Source organism: Pseudopodoces humilis, chromosome 2 (assembly GCF_049639895.1).
Source record: "Pseudopodoces humilis isolate 2021_Gansu_Grassland_sample_001 chromosome 2, ASM4963989v1, whole genome shotgun sequence".
NCBI classification, from domain to species: domain Eukaryota; kingdom Metazoa; phylum Chordata; class Aves; order Passeriformes; family Paridae; genus Pseudopodoces; species Pseudopodoces humilis.
The window spans coordinates 43,019,580-43,044,475 of NC_142201.1; the positions used below are offsets into that span (position 1 = coordinate 43,019,580).

Here is a 24,896-nt window from a genome sequence, read left to right on the forward strand (position 1 = left end):
CGCAGCAGCAAGCAGACATTTTTCTGGGCGCCTATGTTAACATTTTTTATTAATTTCAACATCTTTCATTGTGTCTATACTACTAAAAATGGAGTTACTCCTGGATACTAGAATACTCTGGTTTATACTGCTTATTTATGGAACAGGAATATTTTATCTGTTTCTGGCATGGAATTTCACAGGGAAGTTCAGTCTTCTTCCAAGCATTTTCCAGACATGATAGGGAGGGAACTGGCACTGGTCAGGATAATTTCTCAAACTAACTTTAGAAGGAGTCTATTTTGGATGCAAAGGAAGAAGTATAAGCTGTTTGTAAATATAATTTTGCCATGTTTGCTTGTATCCAAGGCAATGGTTTATATTAGGGTTTGAGCCTTTATCGTTCTCTGTATAATTCACTTTGCAGTCATTAAAAAAATGCTGCATCCCTGAATGTTGTTATTCACATCCCCAGAGCTTGGCCACCTGTCCGAGACTCTTAGTGTTAGTAGTTATACAGATACACATCCTTCAATTCCATTAGGAAATGTTACAGATGTTGGGGATTTTTTTTTCCCAATATACCAAGAGAGTAGGCAGATGAATTGTTGGGGTTTTTTTTTATTATTAGTGTACTAGAAATATAATTAGAATTTTAGGTGAAAAAAATAGCAAAACAGAACACAAGAAAAACAAATCCCAAAATCTGAAAACCACAGCTTTCTTTAAGTGGTAGATGGGTGAATTCCAATATGAAATTGGAATTTCAGTTATCAACCCTGTTTTCAACACAATTTTTGCAAAACCCCCTTCCTGTATCTTTCCTTAGGACTGCCTCAGTCCAAGTGTTGACCATAGACAAGGCATTATATTAAGACCACAGTTTTATAAATGAAATTACTCCTAGAAATATATTGCTTTAAAATTTCTTTAAATTTGAATTAATTTTTTTTTACACTTATTGTATTGGAAGATTGCGTTTATTTCTTCTGCACCTCATATTTTGGAGATGGTACTTTACACATTTCCACAGCAATCCCTTTCATTCTCAGAAAATGAGAGGGGGCTTTGATGTGGGATATCGTTTATGCTCATTTTAAAATTTAAACCTATTTATCTAAATTTAAAATAATAATAATAAAGAAGTAATCCAACAAAGATGGATTGTTATCTTTATCTAGCTCATTAGCCATTTGCTTTCTTCTCTTTCTTTCTTTCTATTCAAATGGCATGAAGGCAATGGGGTAGTTACCTCCTGGTAACTCAGCAGCTATGCAGGAACATCAGTCAGGATTTCTTTAGGTTGCATTGAAAACAGGCAATCTATTTCTTCCTTTCTCCTTCACCTCTCAAAATCATGAGATTTCCCCTGTTATTACATTAATTTTAAAAAATTGCAATTGTTTTAAAAGCTGTTCTTAAATATCCAGATGGTTTTATTGGATGGGAAGATACTAAAAGGGCATTGCCATATGTTTCCACTTTCTACTTAAACACTCCTTAAAGTTATGTCTGTGTCTATACATAAAATAAAGCCATGTAATATCAGATCCTTATTTATATAACTGTCACACATATCATAACCTGACCAGGACCATGACCATATGTCACTCTGAAAACAATTATACACTAGTCTTGTGTAAGCAAAATGAAATTAGGAAGGGTGCTGGAAGCATTCATAAATTCTTCATTCTATGTCCTTCATCTCTTCCAAATTTTCAGGCCATTGGGCGGACTAAACACTTATCTTCATGCCATGGCTTAACCCAGCCACGAACTAAGCACCAGGTAGTTGCTTGCTCATTCTCTCCCGGCTGCTCACTCACTCTTCCTGGGATAGGGAAAAGAATCAGAGAAAGAAAAATGAGGAAACTCTTAGGTTAAGATAAAGATAGTTTAACAGGTAAAGCAAAAGTTATGTGCATAAGCAAAGCAAAATAAGGAATTCATTCACCACTTCCCTAGGGCAGACAAGTGTTCAGCCCTCTCCAGGAAAACAGGGCTGCATCACACGTAATGGTGACTTGGGAAGGCAAACACCATCACTCTGAATTCCCTCCCCTGCCACCTTCCTTCTTTCTCCTTCCCCTAAGGTTATATGCTGAGCATGATGCCATATGCTATAGAATATCCCGTTGGTTGGTTTGGGTCAGCTGTCCCAGCTATGTCCCCTCCCAGCTCCATGTGCACCCCTCACCTTCTCACTGGTGAAGTGGTGTGGGAGGCAGAAAAAGGTCTTGTCTGTGTTTAAGCCCTGCTCAGCAATAGCTAAAACATTCCTGTAGTGTCAACTCTGTTAGCAGCATAAATCCAAAATACAGCCCCTTAGCAGTTTCTATGAAGAAAATTAACTCTACCCCAGGCAAAACTAGGACACTTCAGATGATAACTTCAGAAAAGATAAATCCTAGTGTTAAACTCTTGCACCAGGACATATGTATATACAGACTACTTAGGTATATATACAAGAATACTAAAGATGACTATGTCTGCCTTTCTGGAAGAATAAAAAGATAGTCCAGAGTATTCAGTGTTGCCATCCAAACTGTGATGATGGGAGGAAATCAGAACACATGAATTGACCAATATTTTGAGGTCAGAAGGAAAAGAAGCACAGAACTTGACATAGTTCAGAAGTTTTTATTAGAGAATGAAATAAGGCATATTCTTTTTTTCCTTTTCCCCATATTAGTGATTGAACCCCCAATAATATTAACTGTGAGACTTCGGCATCCTCCTTTTCTCTTCTGTCTCTATCAAAATCATAAGGAAATATTCCTCCTCACTGCAGAGACAGTAATTCAAACAATGTATCAGACAGCAGTGAAAAAGACTGAGAAATATAGCACATATAAACTTTATTTACAGACATGGGAATGCATATAAAAATATTAGGTTCAAAAAATAATATTTGCATAATTATATTTCAAGGCTGAAGTTTTTGAAGAATAAATTTTGTGCCACTGACTTATCTTCACAGGAATTTTTATATACCATTTTCTACAAGTGCACCTCAGACTAAAGCTGATAGAGACTCCTTTGAGAGAAAAGTTCTCTGTCAGGATGATATGTGTTTTTCTGAAAGATTTAGCAAAGTTTACTAACTTTACTGACAGGGTTAAGGAGAAGTGGTCAGTTCTTGGATAGCCTGGGACTTCAGCAAGCCAAAAGAGGGATAAGAACAAATGTGTACCCTGTAAGAAAAAAGCCTGAGTGAAATAGAAGGAAAGCTCTTTTATAGTAATCATTCCTCAGGCTGCTAAGCAGAAAATGGTTTTTTTTGAGACCTCAGTCTAAGAGATGCACAAAGAACTTCACAGCATGCATACAGGATTATATACAAGAGTTGTTTAAGTCTATCTGCATTTTTATATTCAGCCTGTGAGGTGATCTGACACCCCATCCCACATAGCAATAAACCCCTACAGATTGCATAGCAAGTACCAAACAGAAAAAAAAGTAAAGTAGTGGTCTTGGTACTACCATCACTTACAGCTGTTGCAGGAAGACAACTGAAAGCCAAAGAAAAAAGTGAGACAGAGGTGACTATTCTTATAAGTAATGCTGTGGCAGACACTGCCAAAAATTTATTGTTTTTTCACCTTTTCCTCCCCTAAAGTTAATATCTAAGAAGTACCATTGTCTTTTCTACTTCTATTATCTCTTCTGTGTAAATAGATATTGCAGTGTCAGATGGATAAAGTAACCTTTTATCTATTAAAATACTCAATATAATAAAATAAACTGCTGGTCAAAACTACCTTTTTGACTTCAAAAATAATGTTGGTATACTGTAAATCAGTGAATCAAAATTCACTTTGCATCCATTTAAGTTTTCAAAATAAGTTTCTTCTGTAGCTGCTTTATAGATTTAAGGGGAGAGAGAATAATAGTATAACCTTGCATGTATTTTTCAGAGACAAATCAATATTGTGGAATGACATTTATTTTGCAATTTAAAAAAAGATACCTGGGAAGTTTTATACCATTCTTTTGTTTTAAGGATTGACTGACTATATGAAATACCTAGCCAAGGTTGTCTGTCTTCTTTCAAGTAAACACACCTTGAAAAAAAAAAGAAAATATTGGTGTCTCTGCCTTGAATATGGATGATTAACCAGAAAATACTTAACATGTTATATTTGAATGAAACTGTCAGAATAGAATGCTAGATGAAACAAAGGCACAGGATTATTTCTATTTAGGTACTTGAATATTTTACAAAACCAAGCCATACAAGATGTTTATTAGCAGAATGGTTTCTGGCACTCAATAAAGTATAAAGATCTGCCCCAAAAACAGTCTTCAGAAGGCATCAGTTTGGTTTTTTTCACAATGAATCTAATTAAATAAAGCTAATGACCACAAAACATGCAACTGAAGATATGATTAAATGTATATAAATTATACTAGGGTACATCAAAGTCTAAAATTCTCATTGGCTACGTTTTGTAAATGTGCTGAGTTATGATGTCCTTGTAGCAATCTCCAGTACTCAGCTTTCAGAGCCTGGCTAATATCTGTTGTCAGAAAAATCAGGTGACCACTCCGCAAAATCCTAGGAAAGACTTGTAGCTGCACTGGTGGGAGTTGTTGCACATGCAGTGTAGAAGACTCTATCCACATCTGTTTAAAGTCAGTAAAAAGAAATAAAAAATTTAAGGATGCAAATTAGCAGAGTTATTTTAGACATCTGCTTTAGGCCAAGGTGATTGATGACCTCAAGAAGTCTATCTATCCCTATTCCTTTTAAGTAGAGGTCAACATAGACCACTTAAAGGTCTGGTTTCATAGTCCTCTTACTTCAAATGTATGAAACAGCATCTTCACAAATTCCATACCTATTCATTATAAAATTCAGACATTCCCCATCCCTGCCCTTTCTGGTAATCTTGGCAATTTGGAGGTAGACTTAGAAACTTGCCAGATCTTCACAATTGGACGCATCATCAGGAGACGTACTTAATTGTCCAAGAAAGTGCATAGAAATTCAGAAATATTGAATTTTATTTTCAGAAGTACTCAGCGTGAGTATGAATTTTCTGACTGAAAATAGGGTGAGTGTGGTAATTCCAGCAAGCTGTGAGAGCTAGCATTCTGAATTTATGAACACAAACTCCTCATTGGGACTGCAAGCAGGCAAGCAGCCAGTTCAACTAGAAGTTTACAGCTAGACACCAGTGGTGAGATAATTCAGAACTGGCATGGAAACCTGGATCCAGTTCATGCTCCTTTGAGAGCCTGTGGCAGTCAGAAGTCTGCCATCTAAAATTATTTTTATAGCTGAATGGTAATTGTCAGGGAAAACGTCAGGTCAGATCCTTCACAAACTCACATGGGATTCTGTAAAAAGGTTGTTAGATGTTAACAGGCTATTTATGGTTAGCACCTTGCTCTACCTTTACAGACACCAGAAGGAAAGTGGCAGATTTTATTCTCTAAACACTCCTTCTCAATTACATCTCTGTGCTTGGCCAGGGCATAGCTTTTGATAAATTCACTCTTTCACTTTTCAGGCAAAATGCCAATATAAGCACAAATGTTCTTACCTTTTCTTGGAACTCAAGGTGTCTTTGTAGCACCTTTAATTTTGTTTTTTTTGTGACTAGTGACAAATTCTGGACTGCATTTTGAAAATTAATATAAATTCCTAATACAAATATGAATCCCTTATACCATAGGGGTTGGACATCACCGTAGGGAAGACTGATTACTTATCAAAAGTTCTTTCTGGAATCTACATCAATCAGAGTTGTTGCAGCACAAATATCTGACACAAAAATGAATAAACCTTGGGAGATGTTAGAGGAAACTTCTGACTACCAAGAAACTAAATGATGCAAAGGAAACACCAGTCAAATTAATTGATTGCAGCTCCTAGTGTTTGTCTGCAGGTTTGATCCACAAACAGTCCTGTTTGGTAGAATTAAAGAATATTTTGCTTTTTCAGTGCCAGTGAAATGTATACAATAGGGCCTTTCAAGTGTATCAAATGTGAGAAGCTTATATACAGCAGGTTTAAATATATATATTTTTTTTTTTTATTAATAACAGTTTTTAATAAGGCAGCTTAAGCTTCAATCGGGAGCTGAGAGAGTTCAAACACAAATGCCCTGTCCCAAGAAACATTCAAGGTTAGGATGGAATGGACTCTAAACAATCTGATCTAGTTCAAGATGCCTCTGATCACAGCAGGTGAGGTTGGAATATATGAACTTTAAAGGTCCCTTTTGATCTTGTTGTGTCCCAAACCATTCTGTGAGTCAAAGATAAAATAATTAGGAAAATAGAAACTATCAAGGAATACTTAAAATAACACATGCTTTCTCGTTCTATTGTACCTATTTTTTTTTCTTTCCTTGTCTTTTTATTCTTCATTTATAAATTTATGATTGATAAGTGCTGCAGGCCTCTCCTTTTGCTCAGCATTGCCAGAACTGCCCACCACATGAGGCTGCTATAGGAAGGGCCATGCTGCGGAAGGAGCATGAGCTGGTTGCTGTTTTCATTTGTGCTGGGTACACGTGCTCAGTGGACCATTAACGTGGACCAGCTCCTCTCAGCTCTCCTCTGGCAGCAGCGTGCCCACAAGGGAACACAATGGAACAACTCCTCTGTGCTGGATCAGCAGCTGAAGTGTCCTGAAGAGAAAATGTTTGTGCTTGGACCTGACACAGCAACCATTTGGCTCACAGTAAGAATTTGAGCAGAAAGCTCAGAAAAATGCTGAGGCAGATAGGAGATGAGCCAAATGGTTCAGCTTCCCCACAGTCTGATTGTTTGAAACAATCCCATTTCAGCATACAAAAACACACACTATGGAGGTTTGAGTTTCCCTATATAAAGTACATTCATTGCTTATGCTGTCAGGTTGTCTATGTGAGCCAAATGCCAAATTCTGTGAAAAATGCAGTGACTTAAAACTGGATTTTAATTAAATAGGAAGTCAGTATTGTATTACGAAAAAAATCAAATCTCTTTGGAAATAGGACAAAAATTTCCATAAGCATCTCTAAAATCTGGCTTTTAGGTCACAGTTAGGTTTCTTTGGTTGGTTAGGTTTTTCTCTTCAGATAGTATTTAATGAAATACAGTTCTTATGGGATTTTTTTTCCACAGAATATATTTTTTTAACCTTCATTAAATATATTTTTTTCAGTAACACTCATTAGAAACATTTTTTAAAAGTCTAGAACTCTGAGAACTTTTCAACCCAAACATTTTCCACAATTCTTTGCTTTTCTCTTCACCTAAGAAAAAAAAGAAGACATCAGAATGAGGGTGAAAATTTAGGTTCTAAAGTTCACAATCAACTTTCTTGCAATCAGCTCACTTGCAATCAACTCAAACTTTATGTCCAATCTTTGTATGATTAATAAATACCTAAATGCTTTCAGGTTCTGTGTTGATCCAACAGATTTAACAATGTAGGTTACACAAGATCTTTGTGTGTCTTTTCTTGGATCAGAAAAATGTCTTGGATTTGAAAAATGTCCAACATAAGGATCCCATGAACTCTGGAGCTTAGTGCTATAGAAATAACCTGTATTAGTAGCTGAATTTCTAGGATCAGGATTTATATCACATTAGTGATAAAATTACAATGCTTGTTGCTTCAATGAAAGCAGCTCCCTCCAGATACAGTTGAAGCCTCACAGCATAGGCAACTGTATAATCAGACAAAACCTTTGAAAATCTTGGACTTAATCCTGTACTTGTTAGCCTTAATTAAATCATTCTAGTTGTGAAAGGTGCTGTCAGCATTCTGAGCCTCAAAATCATACAGTTTTTAATCACAACCATCCAGTTAGGAGCATCTAGTGTGGACTTTAAACTTTACAATCAGGGGGAATAGCTATACTGATATGTAAACAACTAACATGTAATTACAGATATAATATCTTAATAGTTATTAAGATCCTAATAGGAACTATCTTAAAATTTGGTTCTAAAGGCAATGTTTCAATATAAGTATGGCAAGTATTTCACTTCCGAAAATAAAAACCTAGTTTTGAAACTCAGGCATCTAAAAACTAAAATAATTTAACATATAACATATTTTAAAACATTAGCTGTCTGATCTGCCAAGTGAAACTACCTGAAACACAGAGAATATTTGAATCAAAAATTTAGTTAAATGCATTATCAACAGGGGAAAATTGTAATTATCCATGAAAGTTGTTATGTATATTTAAAATTCTGAACCTGAATACTCCTTCAAAATAGCCATCTAAACTAAATACCTCAATTTGATTTTAATATTCCCTACCTAGGAGAAAATAATATGAGTTCAACTGTTCTGTGAAAAGTTTGTCTTTTCTCATTAACTACAGAGGAAGCAGTGTTTTTTTTAATTTCTCAGGATAACAAATTAATTTTAAATTTTCAGGATGAATTAAAGGTCTAGGAGTGTGAAAATGTAGTTATATGCAAAGCCAGAAAGGTTTTGATTTTGACAGAGATGGACAGCTGCATTTTGTCTCACAACCAGCCCTGTTTGTGGTTAAGAAACCATGCATTGTTGCTAGTAAGTATATATTTCTGTACAGTCCCAAAGTATCAACTACATATCTGCACTAAAATTATTCCTCAAAATGTGAGCTCATCCTTTTCCACATAAACTGAGGCGTTGAATGGCCTTTTCTGGATGTGTTCCAATGTATCTGGTAAAGTCAAGAAATATATTTCTGCTGGACAATTCTATCCCTTTGATATGCACAAAAAATATGCTGAAGATACCTAGTAGTTGTGAAGCTGGAGAAGTTGACACATTGGAATCTGCAGAAATATATAAAGAAATAAATTATATCTGCACTATAGTAATTATAGGCATAGAAAATAAATCAGCATCTATTAAGTGTCCTGGAAACAGTGACTGAAAATCAGAACCTGCTCTCTTGATGCTCCTAGGCTTCATTCCTGAATTCCAGAGACAACTGCTTTTCTCTGTCATCTGTCTTTTGCCATGAGGTATTTTGAATTTATTTTTCAATGTTTCATAGGTGCAATAGAAAGGTAGAGTGACATAATGACAGAGAAGTTTGCAGGCTGATGATTCTAGAATGTCGTCATGAAAATTTGGTCTCTTACAGGTCTCTCACTCTCTAAGCGGATATTTGGTCCATCAAGATATTCCATATAAAGGAGCTGTCAGCAGCTTTTTAAACAGCAAGATAACTATAACTATGGTTTGTCATAATTCTTCTTGGTGTGTGTATATACTGGGAGATCAACTCAATGTTGGATTTCTGAAGCTAAGTATAACTGAAGGGGAAAAAGAAATATTCAAAATACCAAAGTTTTGCACAGGCACAGAAGAATAAGTCTTGATCCCAGAGGACTTCAAAGTCAAACAAGTGCTGCTTATTATCACACAGTTTTTCTGGAACCTAAATCTGCATTTACAAACCTAAATTCCACCTAATATATTGTAGCTATGCCAGAAGAAATGTAAAGACGAAAACGAAACTTTCAACAAGATAAGAAATTTTTTTTCAAAACAGATTTTTGCTTCTTTTCTAATAGTATACAGATTCTATTTTATCCTGCTTATAATTTATAGAACTATTCATAATGGTCACAAAGTGGTTCATGTACCTTTAATTTAACTTTATATACATGTAAATAAAACATTTTTGTACCTTTGGGAAATTTTCTTTGTGTAGGTTTTTTTTTTCATTATGTTTAAATATTTGTTTTACATGTGATGCAAGGATCTGTTAAGTTAAATATAAATCATTAATAATACAGTTACAATATTAAATATTGCATCATTTCACTGACATATTTTCAAATTATTAATATAAGCCTGTTGTATTTTTACCTTGAATACAACCTTAAGCTGTAATGGATGATACATGACTGAATAAATAATCTTCTAGGAGAGAAAAAAATCCTATGAGCTTAAAATATTTTAAAATATTTTAAATACTTCTTGGCAAACAGTGGTATGACTTTAGGACTACTTAAATAGGCTTACAAACATAAATTTAAATTGTTTTTATTATTCCCAGCTTAGTATAAATTTATATAACGTGGTACAAGAGAACCTGAAAGAATGAAAAGGAGTGTACTTCTATTCAAGATTCTTGAGGTATGACATGCTTATAGCCCTGAATGTCAACACCCCAATAATCTTACCTTTTTCATCAATACTATAAAGCAGGCATTCTCATGTTGTTTCTCTAAACCTGAATATAGGACTGCAGTAAGGGAATTGCTCTAATGGGTGAAGGATCAACAAAGGTATTTATTTATTAATTTTATTTTTTCGTCTGAATTGATTGAGTAACACTGGCATGCGTTGCAGTCCTCATTGCTGTGAATGATTAGTAATAAAGTAAAAGTGCACTACGTCATCTGTTGCTCACTGGTTTTCAGAACTGTACATTTTTCATTTTCTTAAGTACCTAAGTTTTTTGATAAAAATGAAAACCCTAAAAAGGTATGATCTTGACTTGAAATGTAATTCAAAATAGTGCTTAAAATATTATCTACTTTTGTTGCAAAAGATCACATGATGGGGAAACTACATAGCATATATAAACAACTGACCTTGCAGCTCAAGTAATGTCCTAGTAGGCTGTACTTTGAGAATTATGTGAAGATTTGCCTTAACACCACTATGCTTTTAAAATTTTAACACAAAAAAAAGTATGAAACCTGAAAGCCATTGTTAAAATCTGTTAAATATTAGTTCTAATAATAAACATAAATACATCAACAGAGGAAAAATGCACAGTGGCATGCTTCAGATATGCTAAAATATGATTTATGTGATTAAAGCTGAGAATAAACTATTTTCTTTCCTGAAAATTTTGTTGATAAATATTATGGTTACAACTTGGCATCATGAAGTTTTTTAAACAAATTGTTATTTCTAGGACATATTTTGTGTTCCAGCTAACATAAAGCCAGCAGATGGATTGCTTCAGTTTATACTATCTTTTGGCGTTTTGAGTGAAATGACACTGACAAGCCTTTGCAGCAAAACTCTGACCTCATCCTAAGGAACATGAACCAAAGGTAAGAAAAAGTGATCTTTCAGTGATCTTTTAAATTTTCTGTTGAAATCAAGGTATTTCTCCAAAACTACATGCCAATATTTTTTTAAAAAAACAATGAAGTCTGGGAGCTGCGTGTAAACATGAGTTATATCGAAAAAGGCTAGTAGAGCCAAATGACAAATAGATGCCTTCATCTGAAAACTATTATGCATCTTCAGAAGACTGTGAATTTCTTAATTAAAAATTATTGCCTTTACTGTGAAATATCTCACAAGAATAAAACATACAAATCTGTGTTACTGAAGAGCAATTTTGTAGGTGTCAAGTATTCACTGAGTTACACATTTCTATATCAGTCACACAGTCACACAGTAGATGTCACTTTTCGTAAAGATAGGTATCCCCTTGTCCAAGATGTTCAGTGTTTCTCTCCCCAATGTCCCAGATGCTCTGTTACTTCTATGTGTGAAATCAGATACAGCAATGAAGTAGGACTGAGAGAAGAAAATTTACCAGCAAAAAAATAATGCAAATGCAGATGAATGGTTTATAAATAAAATACCATTCCAAGACAACACTGAAAGGGGGAATAAATTCCAAGATGGAAATCTCTGCAACAGCATTATGAAATGAGACTTGTATTTTCCTCTCTTAGATATACAATGCATTTTATGAACTTCTATTTTTTAATTTTTTTTTCCCTACTTACACTGACAGTCTGACATCTCTGCCCTTGTAAGACTTAAAACTCTATGTACTGAAATAATCTAAATTTTAATGCCATTATTATTTTTAATGCAGTGAATAAAGAAAATGTACTTCTGCATAGAACCTCCAATGTTTTCTGAAAAATTCACTTTAGAAGCTAAGCTACCACCCTGTACACCTTTAAAGTTTACTAGTATGTTCCCATCTGCTCTTCTAGTGAAAAATTAATCTCTTTAATGTTTTGATTTTCAGACCTCAATAGAAATCTTCCCATGTTCTCCACATTTTGGATATATTCCTCCTGTTCCTCTACTCATTAGCAGAACCAGATTTTATTCACCAAGGAGATTCAGCTTGGCATTTCTCATGCATACATATACATAAATACATATGTGTACATAAGTATACATATACTCCCACATATTAAAACAGTGAGAAGGACTCACAACTTTTGTATGTAAAGTGAAGATTGAAAAATTTGGTCTCTTTTCAGCTAAAGAACAGTTAGAGTGCATTTTATTTTTAAGTTTAAAAATTCACCATTTTTCAGGATATCTAATTTTCCATTAAATTAATTTATTTTTCACATTTCCTCCTTTCTTCTCTTCTTAACAAGGAGATTTGAGTGACTCTGAAAGAAGTTACAGTGGTGAGAGTACATGAAAGTGAGAGTGCACACTACTAACAGAGCAATAAGCCTCAAGAGCTAATAGAGACTGACTCTACAAACTAGAGTAGAATTTAGGGTGCAAAGAACAGATTCAGGGTTTTAACCTAACCTGAGATCACTGGAATTTAACCATTTAAATCTTAACAAAGCTGAACTTTTAGATATTATTAAATTCATTAAAATAGATTCAGTCTATCTAGATGCTACCAAAACTAAGGACTAGAAAATAAGAATGCACCGTCAGCTTGATTGCAAAAACTCTTTTATGTCTTTATTCCTGAATAGCCATAACAGATTCCTTAACCTATTAGGAACATCACCTCCAGATCTCAAATTCAGTGGGCATACAAACTGAAGTTCTCAAGTCTTCAGAAACCCTTGTTCTGAGATTATGATGACCATCTACCTGCTGCCAACAGCTCCACTGTGATAAGCATTAGGATGAATTTAGGTTGTCCTAAAATCTTCTGAGATACCAATACCGTTCCCAGTGTTAATAAAGAGTGAAATAATTTGAAGAGTCCATGCACAATAAATTGCACAGGAAATTAGCAATTACATTTCCCTGAGGAGCAAGTGACACAGGTAGCAGACTCCTTGAATTAAACTGTGCATTAACCCCTGCATAATGCCATTCTCCACCCTTTTATTTGAACTGTGTGTGGTGCAGGGAGGCAGAAAGAGGACACAGAAATTAGAAGTGCATTATTCAATTAGGGTGAGCTCTGGAAATTTAGAATCACCTTTCTCTCTGCAGTGATGGTCTGGGGATATTTCCGAGTCATCTCTGAACAATGAATTATATCCCCATTAGAATCTAAGGTAGATATTTAAGTCATTATATCAAACAGTGTCTTTCTTTAAAATAAATTTTCTCCTTTAAACCTTGGCTTCTGTTTGACCAATATTGCAAGTATTAGTGTTCACATTGTATTTTGAAAAATACCTAATGCCTGGTGTATCCTAATAAACTTTCTTTTCTGTCTAAACAAGGACTCTGTGATTCATCAAAATATATATAGATCTAAGGACAAAGTATTAAATAGATATTTATCTTCTTATGGTCACACTTGTATTCAATCTCAAACACGATTTCCCTTAGAGATTTTGGAGTTAGCTTCCTTGGAGATATTTCAATCTGACTGGACATGGACCTGATCATCCACATTGAGTTGGCCCTACAGAGCAAGAGATCAGACAACATGACGTCTGGATATCCCCTGCAATATCCATGGTTCTGTGGTTTCATTTGTTTGACTTTCTGGCCAAATAATAAAAGTACACTTTGCAAAATTCAGAAAATCACAGGTAGGTCTTTAAAAAGCATCATGTGATAATGTAGCTCATCCCTCTGGTTCAAATCTAGAGCTATTTCTTATACCTCACTTTGGTTAGACAGCTATCAGATTTTAAATTTACCTTGTACTGAAGATTCCTGCTTTGTAAAGTTTCTTATTTTTATAAATTCTTGTGATAACATCTGTCTAGTTAAAAAATTATGAACCAAGAGCAGATATGTCTAAATCAGACATTGGATTTCATCTTATTTGCTTCTGACATGGCAAAGAAATGCAGCTAATTTGAATACATCAGGTTTGATTGTTTTGAATTCAACTATCTAAACTTCAGGTATTTTATCTACTCTTGTTCTCCAATAGTCAGTACAAGGAAATGGGACATTAGCCTATCATCAAGGCACATTTATCTCGCATGCATCAAGGGGATCCTCCAAATGACTTCAGAAATCAAAAACTAAGGAACATATTTGGAACATAATTGATGACGACAAGAGGCTGTGTCACTTATTTCTATACCTTAATAATTTCTCTTTCATTCTGTCTTACATCTCTCCTTCCTCTATCCATCCACAGAATCACAGAAATGTTGATGGTAGAAGGGTTGCAAACTGTGTATGTGGATTTGCAACTATTATACATACACCCTAGATCCTCTCAGTAGTGTCAAACAAATACCCTCAAAAAACTTATGTCAAGATCTTATTATCACCTTTACTTTGGATTTTCCCACTCACCACAGGGGACCTGATGTGGTCCACATAACAGAAGATGAGGCCAAGGTGTTAAAGCTCAGTAATGTGGACCTACATAATATAAGCAAAGTGAAGAAGAAAAAAATTATAACGCCCTTAGGCATTAATTTTTCACTTTCACAGAATAAAGTTTATTGAATTATTTTTAATATCACTGTATTTATTTGCTCAGTGTTATTTAATTCCTATGTAGTCAGTGCTGTACAAAAGCAAGTAACTCTCAAGTGCAGTAGTACTGCTTTTACATTTATGGTACCATAAAGTGTAAGAGCTACTTAGTGTTGATATATATTCTCAGATACCCTTGCAGACTTTTATATGCTAGAAAGATTGCATGTCTAGTAAAACCAGACTTAGTGAATATAAAAATGCCACCCTGTCTTATAAGTTTGCCATTTGCAGTGTATTTTACACATACTTCTCATAATGTTACTTATAAAAACCTTCTTTGTGTATTATGGGCTTGTCAGGTTCTAAAGAAGAAAGAAGAAAACAGGTAAATTTTCTTTCAGCATTTCAAAATCTGATTGCTAAATACTAAGAAAATAACAACAATCCAAATTTTATGAATTATGTAAAATTTTATCCTTTCTGCTGAAACGATTGAATAAGATACATTACTACAAGTATCTGTCATTATTCTTGCAAATTTTTCAAAAGAGCAATATGCTGAGCATTATCAAAGGTAGTTCTTTTTTCTCATGTAGTCCAATCTGTCAATTAAAAACCTCTTAGAGTAAACTTCACACAGATCAGACTAATAAAAAATCAACATCTTTGTTCTGTAAGCAGTGCTAAAACAATCCTTTTGAATACACCCGGGTAGTGGAGGACAAGGGGAAGTAGTGGTAGATAACTGGGAGAGCTTACTAAGGAATTAGAGGTGTTCCATGTGTTGTGTATATTTTCTGCCCTTCCCAGTATGCCAGCCTGCATTCAGTCAAGTGCACAGCTGTTAACATCATAACTGGCTGATGCTACATTAACTTTTTACTTCCAGGGAAAATGAGGATCAGGAAGACCTCTCCTGGTAAGCACTTCTGACTGTGCTAGCCAGCTTCCCCATAGCTCTTCTAAATCACTAGTGATCAAATTATCTGCCTTGGGTACTAATTGCTTAGGAGGTACTTTAGATGTTCCAATGTGGCCAATAGAAACAAAGAGGTAAATAGAAGAGAAAGACAAAACTCAGTGGGAAAATCAGCAACCTGAGTTCTATGAACAGAGTGTAATGATTGAAAATGCGCTATGGACCTACTATAGCACGACTATAGCACTACTGAGAGACTATATAATTATTTGACTCATATGTACATTGAAAACTATGAAGTTTTACTGATTATTAATTCTGACATATTATTCGATATCTACAACACCACAGCAAGAAGACAGATTTTAAACAAGAGACAAAAACACTGAATTTAAAAAAAATTAAAACCCACAAACAAGACAAAAAAAAAGTTTTCTTTGCAAAGGCAGCTGTTTAAAACTGTGTAGGAAGTAAAAAAATACGGAAAATTGTTCATAGTGGGTAGGAAAATGAGAAGTATATTAAGGCTATTTTTAACAAATTGTGGTTGCTTATATTTAAGGGTCAAAGGTGAAGTGTAGGAGATCTAGAATGATGGAGATGTTGGCATGGGGGAAAAGGAAACCTGTATTTGCTGCCAAAAAGGGAAAAGAATTAGGAATGAAAATCAGTTGATTGAGATAAAAGGGAGGGAGAGGAGGAGGAAATTTGGCTATGAAGTTTAGACAGATTGGAGAAGTGGGAAGTAAAGTATTAAAAGAGAGCTGGTGTTTACATTTGCACCTATAATTGCAGATGTTGGGTGATAACCTCCTATTAAATAGTCTTAGTTGTAAGAGCAAAAGCTAAGTAAGCAAAGGATAGGAACTTTCAGTGAGATTGTGGAAAAGAAAGGGACATGATTCTATTGGTTCAACCACTTTTTTTTGTTTGTTTGTTTGTTGGTTTGTTGGGATTTTTTTTGTCTGTGTTTTTTTTTGTTGTTGCTGCAAAGAAATTGTGACTATGACTATACAGTCACTTCTTATGAACATAGCCCTTAATATACTGATTCAGAAATTCTTTTGTTACTTGATGGTATCCATGCGACTGACTCCAAGACAACAACCTTTACAATTGTGACATAAATGCAGATAAATCTGGAAATCATTACCCACAGTAGGTCAAGACTAAAATGGGTTTGGATCTTGAAAGAACCTTCATAGTCACAAGAGGTAAGATTTATAAGTAAATGTGATCTAGAATTAGACACCAACATTTTTCGAACTAAGAACCGCATACAAAATCTGGCCAGAAGTAATACAATGGCATTCTGAGTTTGTATCTTCCTGAAGAATGTGATGCTAGACAATACTAAGTCATTACTAATGTAAACATTTTAATACAAGCAGTAAAATTCTAGAAGATATCTGCTACCTGAGTAGCAATTCTGAAAATGTTCTAAATAACGGTCAGAAGCTTGGCTTGCCTGTAACATAAGGGAAGTTCCCTCACGTGAAACTACAACTTAATGCTTTTCATTACCCTAATTTTGGCCATGCTGTGTTAATGTTATTACAATTCCTTTATCTTAAGACTAGCTTGAGTGTTGTTCATATATCCAAAAGGTGTGAAATAAACTGTGAAATTTTATTAATCAGAATGGATTTGAGGAGGTAGAAGGACTATAAACAATACAATCTAGTTGGCAGATTAATGATGCAAAAGAGAGCTGGAGAGTGTTCTTGCCCTTTATGCAAGCAGGAAAAAAATGCACTGCCAATATTGGAAATCAAAGTGAAAAAGGACACAATGTTGGCAGAAGTTTGGTTTTGATTTTGGTTGCATTGCCTGCTTTGTTTGTTCTGTAAGCCTCATAGTGACCTCCAAGACTCTCCCACATGTCTTACAAGTGTCTTAGAGGTGGCCTGTAGGGCTGAATTTCCTCCTTTTCCAAGCAGATGCTTGGATTTTTTTTTATTCATTTGTTTTCATGTTTTTAATTTAGTTGTGAGAAAATTATTAAACAGATGGGCTTTGCATTTTGGCCACATAAGACTTAATTCAAATGGATTATAGTCTAAAGTGGTTAGTACATTGCACCTACCATGTGGTCATATTATCACTTTGGTCTAGATTATAGTGCACAATATTAAATAGAACCACGTTTTGGACAGAGACATGGATTTGGAATAAAAATTCTTTCTGAAATCTGGAGTGTTATTTACAACTACTTTAAGAGTGATCCTTTCAATCCCTTTATGCTCTTTTCCTGGGTTCCGTCTAGTTAAATAGCAGTAGCACAGATGGGGCTGGAGAAGAGAGTCATCACTGAATCCAAGTGCACATGTCAATTCTGGGTAAACTTATACTTTGCATTAAAAGGTACTGGTCAACAGTGTCAGACTGTCAATAGAGCCCATGTCATAAAGTGTTGTGGTTAGACATAAACAAACAAGTTACTGTGATGATTACCCAATCCTGACCTTCCAAATTTTGTTCCAATAACTGACTTTTTTGTGGAGCATTTATCAGATCACAGCTGGTTCCGGGTATATTTGTTATCGCTCCGGGAAAATCTGTCTGGTCCAGTGGTGAAGATTTCTTCACTGCATACAGATGCAATCCAGAATATCACTGAAGTTACTCTGCAGTTTATTTTTCTACATAAACAGCTGCTGTAGTTGCCATAACAGTGGTTGTATGAATGCCTGAGGAGGCAACATAAAACAATGTTTTGTAAGTGGCATATTCTGTTAGTAAAAGAGGTCATGCGAGTGATGAACACAAATCTAATTCTTTCCAAAGAAAGTGAGAGATAAAGTGCTTTCTTTGGAGTAAGAGTCCACAATTTATATAGTAAATAGCATGCAAGTGGCCCAGATTGGATAAATTCACCACTTCCCCAGAACAAATTACCTGTATTAAAGCACCTAAAACAACTTCATCGCTCAACAACAGCAGCAGCAGTAATAATGGTAGTAGTTGTAGTATTAGCAGTTTTTGTATTTCCACCAACAGTCTAGCTCCACCTGCTGAAATGTTTTACTTGACTAAGATCATGACATTAAATTTTGAAGAATTTTCCTTAATGCTTTGAGGCAGTTTATATTCTTGATTCAGGGTGACTCTATTATGGTGTCATACATTTGATGTACAAGGCCACTGACTGGATTAAAATGCTTTTTGTTCTTCATGCTTTTCAAGGAGTCTGACTATCAAGCAAGAACTGTAATGAAAGTTCTTAGTATACTGCTTTAAGTCATTTATATTAATTCTGTTATTTTCATACATTTCTCCTAAGTCCTAAAATATTTTAATTCAAAAGATACAAATAAAAAATGTTAATACAATAGAAATAGAAAATATTTTTATGTAATGATATTTCTTTTATTTTGAAGGGGAAGAGAGTTTAGAAACATCTTTTATCCTTTTGCCATAAAACAGATATGCAGCAAGAAAATCAAGGACAAACCAGTCTCTTTATACTATATTAATGATACTGTATTTCAATATCAAGTATGATAGCTCATACACAAAAATGAATTTATAAAATACCCTAGTCATTTAATCAGACTGAAAAGAAAATAGTTCAGCACTATAGAAAGCAAAAATAGTTTAGCATAAGTTAAAAAAGGACATCATCAATACAGTTTGACAGCACACAAGGGCATAATTTATACCAAAATGCCATGAAGCCATTATTTAAAAATTTCGTCAGGTGAAGGTAGTGTCTGTGGAAGTGTTTGCTTCTCTTCACATTTAAGCTTGCAAGCAACACTTTGAGATATTTCTGTATACTTTGTTGAAATTGTCTAATAAATCTTGACTTACTGAGCTGCTTCTGAAACGGGTCATTCAAACAATGTGGTTAAGTAAGCACAATGTCCTAAGAGCTATGTTAACTTTGTAAGCCTTGGACTCAATGTCAGATTAGCTAAAGCAGCCAATGCAGTCATGTCATTTTAGCTACTGCAATCCCTTCATTAAAGTTAATTTAGCAGTGGTTTGTTTTTTTTTTATGGAAAATAATTACATATGTTTAGCTAGGAGATTTATGGAAGCATATTCGATTTAAATATGTTTTTAGATGCTGATTATTTTTTAGATTGTGCATTGATTAGTTATTCTAACAGCTCTGTCTGTTTGCAAAGACCTGTGCAGACTTTGCCACCAGTATTTGGAAAACCTTTGGTTTGCATCACATATGGATTTCATGCTGATTCTTAAATGAATATCTAGACAGAAGTAATTTTACATGATACACAACTCCAATGACAAGAAAGTACAACAGGTTTAAAGATATTATCTTCCTTTTAATTCTTTGGGTGAAGACTTAATTCTTTCCTATGCAAACAAATCTGAAACTCTGAGTGTACTCCAATTCTTTATCAAGTAAAACTTAATCTAATGCATCCAAAATACTTTCAACAAGGATTTTAAAATAGCTTTTAATGAAATTATAATACTTACACAATTATTTTTTAATTTTTGTAATGCCAAGGTACCTAATCAGAATCAGATCTCCATTGCATCAATTCTAAAATTAAATAGCTCCATCACTGATAAAGTGCAGCAACTGCTACAGTCCTCACTAGAGTGAGACATGCAAGTGCCTTCCTGGAAGAAAAGAGGTCTTGGAATAAAGCTGTTTTTCTCAAAATTTTCTACAGCTTTTCTGATTTTTAGGAGTCAATTCTTAAGCACCTGAAGAAATCAGGTACTTAACTTGAGGTTGCCTTTTTCAGAAGGAGAAGAATGGTAGCAATTACATTACAACTGTATGACCTTTTGAACACAGCCTTTGACGACTGAGTAATATTTGATATGAAATCTATGCCAAAACTAGAAGTAATAACCCAGTTTTCTAAGGCTCAATCCGGAATGCTAGTCACAGATATTTCCCTTGCATTATTTTATTGTTCTGTGTGTGTCTAACTCCACATTTTTTAAAAATAATGCTGCTTATTTGAAGATGTCACTGTGAAAAGTGAAAAGGCATTGGTGTTCCTGTATCATTCCTACCCATGAGACATATAAAAGGGTGAAATCCTAATCTTGTAGGGGTCATATTAACATTTTTACGTTGAGTTCATAAAGAAGCCTACAAGAAAGATAGAGACTATTTACAAGAGTATGTAGAAACAGGACAGAGTGGAATGGCTTTTAAGTGAAAAAGTAGTTTTAGATTAGATATTAGGAAACTCTTCTTTATTGTGATGATGGTGAGACATTGGAACTGGTCACCCAAAGAAAGTTGTGGATGCCCCATTTCTCAAAGTGTGTAAAACCAGGCTGGATGAATTTCTGAGCAATCTAGTCTTGTGGAAAGTATCCTGCTCCTGTCAGGGAGGTTGGATTTAGGTGATCTTTAAGGTCTTTTCCAACCCAAGTCATTCTATGATTCTATGATTTTTATGTCAGCCATTGTAGTTTTTATATATATTTTTTTAAATACAGCCTTGCTTGAATATATATTTTTTTAATATAAATTGAAGGTCAAAACAACTTAAATTTTTTCCATGAATGAAAAAGGAAAAAAAAAAAATAGTCACAAAATCTGTCTTATTCATTCTTTTTCCATCAGGAAGGAACAAAATCATATTTAATTTTTATATTAATTTAGGTAGCTATAGAAAATATATTTTTATTTTTGATAGGAGAGGAGAGAATAGAGAAAAATGTTATTAAATTTTCTAAGCTTCATTTTAGAGCATAATCTCTTGCAATCTATGTTTTTCACATAGGTATTACTCCCTAGTCCGTCCCAGTCAAGTCCCAAGGTTTCTTTGATAAATTTTTTTTCATTTATAAAGATTAAATGCTTCCATCAGAGAATAAAGACAATATTATATGAAAGGTGACCATTTAAATAGTCCCAACAGCAAACCATTGACATTAAACACATCCAGTGACTAGTCACAGACTAGACATTATTTTCCCAAATTAGTTCTTGAATAACTGCAAGTAGATTTCAAATTCTGAGAACTATTTCATGCCCTTGAGCATTAACCTTTCTAATCACAATCCAGTCTCTCACATTTCAAGACATAATTTACATTTGTAGACAATATGCAAAAAAGAAAAAGCTAAATTAATTTAATAAGGTTTTTTTCACTGTTTTTTTCAGCTGAAGTCTCTGGCAACTTAAATGAAGATGATTTCTAGATCTAAATAGTTAGTGCCACAGTAGCTAGGAATAAAGAAAAAGGTACTTTTATTTTCACCCAATTTTTTATTTTTACTAAAGCAAGTTAAACATCATCTGCCTGCTATTGCCTGCTATTTACAGAGAAAATTGCCTGATGATTATTGAACTGAAGTTGGTAACAGGCAATTTTTCTTAAGGTCTGAAATGAAATCAGGAATATACTTCAAGCAATTTCTTTTCAGTTCTTGTTTTTGGAATAAAAAAGCTGAAGTGTTGGGAGGGGCTGGTTCTGTATAGAACTGTTTCAATTTTTTGTGGTTTTAGCTGAAATGCCCCTTTAGAACTGGACAAAAAAATCTGTTAAAACTTGTATGATCAGGAAAAGTTCTACTTTCATAGAGAAAGCCAGGACACTCCAATTTCAGCCCAGCAATGCAGCTCCCACATGGGGCACCAGGAGCAGCCTGCACCTGACAGGCATCCAGCAGCGTAGGGGCAGCCCGCAGGGACCCCAAACAGGGTGTGGAGACACCTTTTGGGGCACATCCTCAGTGTGGGTGTGTTAGCACAGGATCAGAAGCACCTGGAGGTACACAAAGGTGGAGTGGCCATGTCTTCTGTAGGAGGAATCTCCCAAGGCTGGGGAAGAGGGTGTGTGTTTGTGTGGGTGGGGTATGTGCACATCAGAACTTTTTGGGTTTATTATTTTACTCTCAGTATAATCTTTATGGATGAACAGCAAACACTCCTTACATATAAAGAAAGCTCTCACTCTTAACATTGCCAGCGAGGGAGGTGATTGTCCCACTCTTCACTCACTGGTGTAGCCTCGCCTTGAGTCCAGTGTGCAGTTTTGGGTGCGACAATATAAGAAAGACATAAAGCTTTTAGAGACCATCCAAAAGAGGTCTGTGAAGATGGTATGGGGTCTAGAAAGGGCCCATATGAGGAACAGCTGAGGTCACTTGTCTTGTTCAGCCTGGAGAAGAGGAGACTGGGAAGGTAACTTAACAGGCAGTAGTGGTGAGATGTCAAAATGGGTGCCTATGAAGAGGGACTCTGGATGTTGGTTGTTACTGGGTTTTATATTCTCTATAGGTCACCTGATTTCCTGAAGGCACTACTGCTCATCCAATCATCTTTGCATACTCTGGGGCCTTCTCTTCTGATTTGCTTTCACAGCCTCCAGGCATCACTTTCGTTTTGTACAGAATATCCCATAGCTGAAGTTTAACTTATGCATCTTTACCTACAGTTCACATTTTCTTAAATAAAAACCAAGCCCAAAAGAAAATCCAAATGGCCCAAGTCTCACTTATTTTAGTCATTAGTGTGAAATGCTGGCCCATTTTCTCCTTTCTGTACAAAAACATGGTTTTAGCCCTCAGTTATATGGAAAACAAATTAGTCACAAACACATGATCAGAAAAAAAAAAAAAGGGTTGTAGTTAAACTTAGTTAAACTTTTACTTAGTTAAGCTAAGTAAAACAAAGCAGCAGTCAGGTAAAAAAAAGTGAACACAGATTCCACATAGCCATTTTCAGCCCTGAGAGGTTCAAAACGAGTGCCAAGTCTATGATCAGTTACTAGCCACAGTGGTACTGTATACTGGAACTCATTTGTTTTGTGCAGTTTAAAAGAAATCAGAACTCAAACGATGATTTTAGATATCCTTTATAGATATCACAGAAGTCCTGCAACACCTTCACAAAGAAGTATATTCCCCCACATGACACATACCTGAAGCAATATCTGGGCTCTTGCATTTTAAGTGACCCACTGATGCTTTCACTTCTGGGTATTTTCATCTCTAGGTACCCATCTCAGTTTATCTTTCAGATCAGACTATTTTACCACTGAACATTTTGCAACTAATAAATGATTTCTCTCAGGAAAAAAAGGCAATATTATAATTTTCCCCTAAAATTTCAGCACTCCATAGAACTCTCCAATGTATAACAAAAGTTTATAACAGATATTGCATACTAAATGTATGCCTGTAACAAAGAGATTATTTGGAAGTAATCTTTTATGTAATATAAAACAGTATGATTGCAATGCAACAGGGACATTTATTGCCACATATTTCAATTAATAAGCCGTGCTTTAAGAGATTTCTCAATTGTTCCCAAATTGCTTTGTTAATAAGGGAGGCAGTGTGTTGTGGATAAAGTCATCAGATTCTCAACATCTAAGAAGTGATATTTCATGTCAGCCTCTATTTTTATATTTTTGAAAAAGGGTATATTCATATGCATTTGGCAATACTTACCATTATTTTAGGGATAGAAATAATCCATTAGAGTGCATTTGTACAGCAAATATCATGAGAAGATGACAACTTTGGGTATTTAAATAGCTCAGGCTGAACAATTATGATATCAATCAGAATTTGATTTTTATTTAAGGTATTCCTTAGCTTTAAATTATATTGACGTTTTCAATATGGTATGCAAATAATTTTGGGATTTTTTTTTAAAAGAAGCTAAATGCCTCATAATGCTGCAGTCTTATGAACCACAGTTTTGCACATTACTAAGAAATACCTCCTTAATAAAGCATAATAGAATTTTAGACATAGTAGAAATTATTTCTGTAATTGAGAGTATGATTCATAACATTTAAACATTTAAATCTGCTCTTGATTTAGTCCCTTTAGATTTATGAAAAGAAAAAAAAAATCTAGAAAAAGGAACAGAATTATCTGAAAACAAAATCCCAACATTAGAAAGATTACAAAGCCTTCTAAACATCCTAACCAAAATTTCTAAAGTTGCGTCTTTTTTTCTGCTACAAATAATACTCTTTTGTCAGCATTAATATAAATATGCTAATAGTAAGTATATTATATAATATTTTTTTAAAAAAATAATTATCTTCCCAAGTTTTTATTGATGTCTTTTAAATATGAAATTAAAACTTCTTGGACAGCTATCATACTAGATTATTTTAATTTTAAAAAAATAATATTGGCCATGTTTTATTCCTTTATATCTGTTACTATGAGATAAAATTATGGATTCAAACTTGTGTGCATGGCACTTCCTGATCTTCAGTTTTATCTATTATCCACAAAAATGCTTCATTGCTTAGAATGTTATACCACTTTCTTTTTTTGTTGTTGTTTCTCTGAGGAAATGAAGCAATTTGGAATTTTATAAGCCCTAACAGAAACATTTTACTGCTGAATGATTTTGGCAATCCTACTTGATGTTCACAAGCTGTTTTAAAGAAATAGTGGTTAGGACTTGGTCGATGTCATCACTCTTCATAAGCATCTGGAATGCATTCTATTTATTGTTTGCAGTATTTGACATTCAGC

General features: G+C 34.5%; 1 long non-coding RNA gene across 1 annotated transcript in view; it reads right to left on the reverse strand.

The window, feature by feature from the left end:
- Positions 1–582: 582 nt before the first annotated feature.
- LOC106628005 (uncharacterized) overlaps positions 583–24,896 on the reverse strand; it is a 37,443-nt gene continuing 13,129 nt past the window's right edge. Inside the window, exons 2-3 of the long non-coding RNA XR_001331189.2 lie at positions 17,909–18,133; positions 583–1,810 (exon numbers count right to left, since the gene is read on the reverse strand). This is a non-coding gene — a long non-coding RNA (uncharacterized LOC106628005). The remainder of the gene's footprint in view (positions 1,811–17,908; positions 18,134–24,896) is intronic.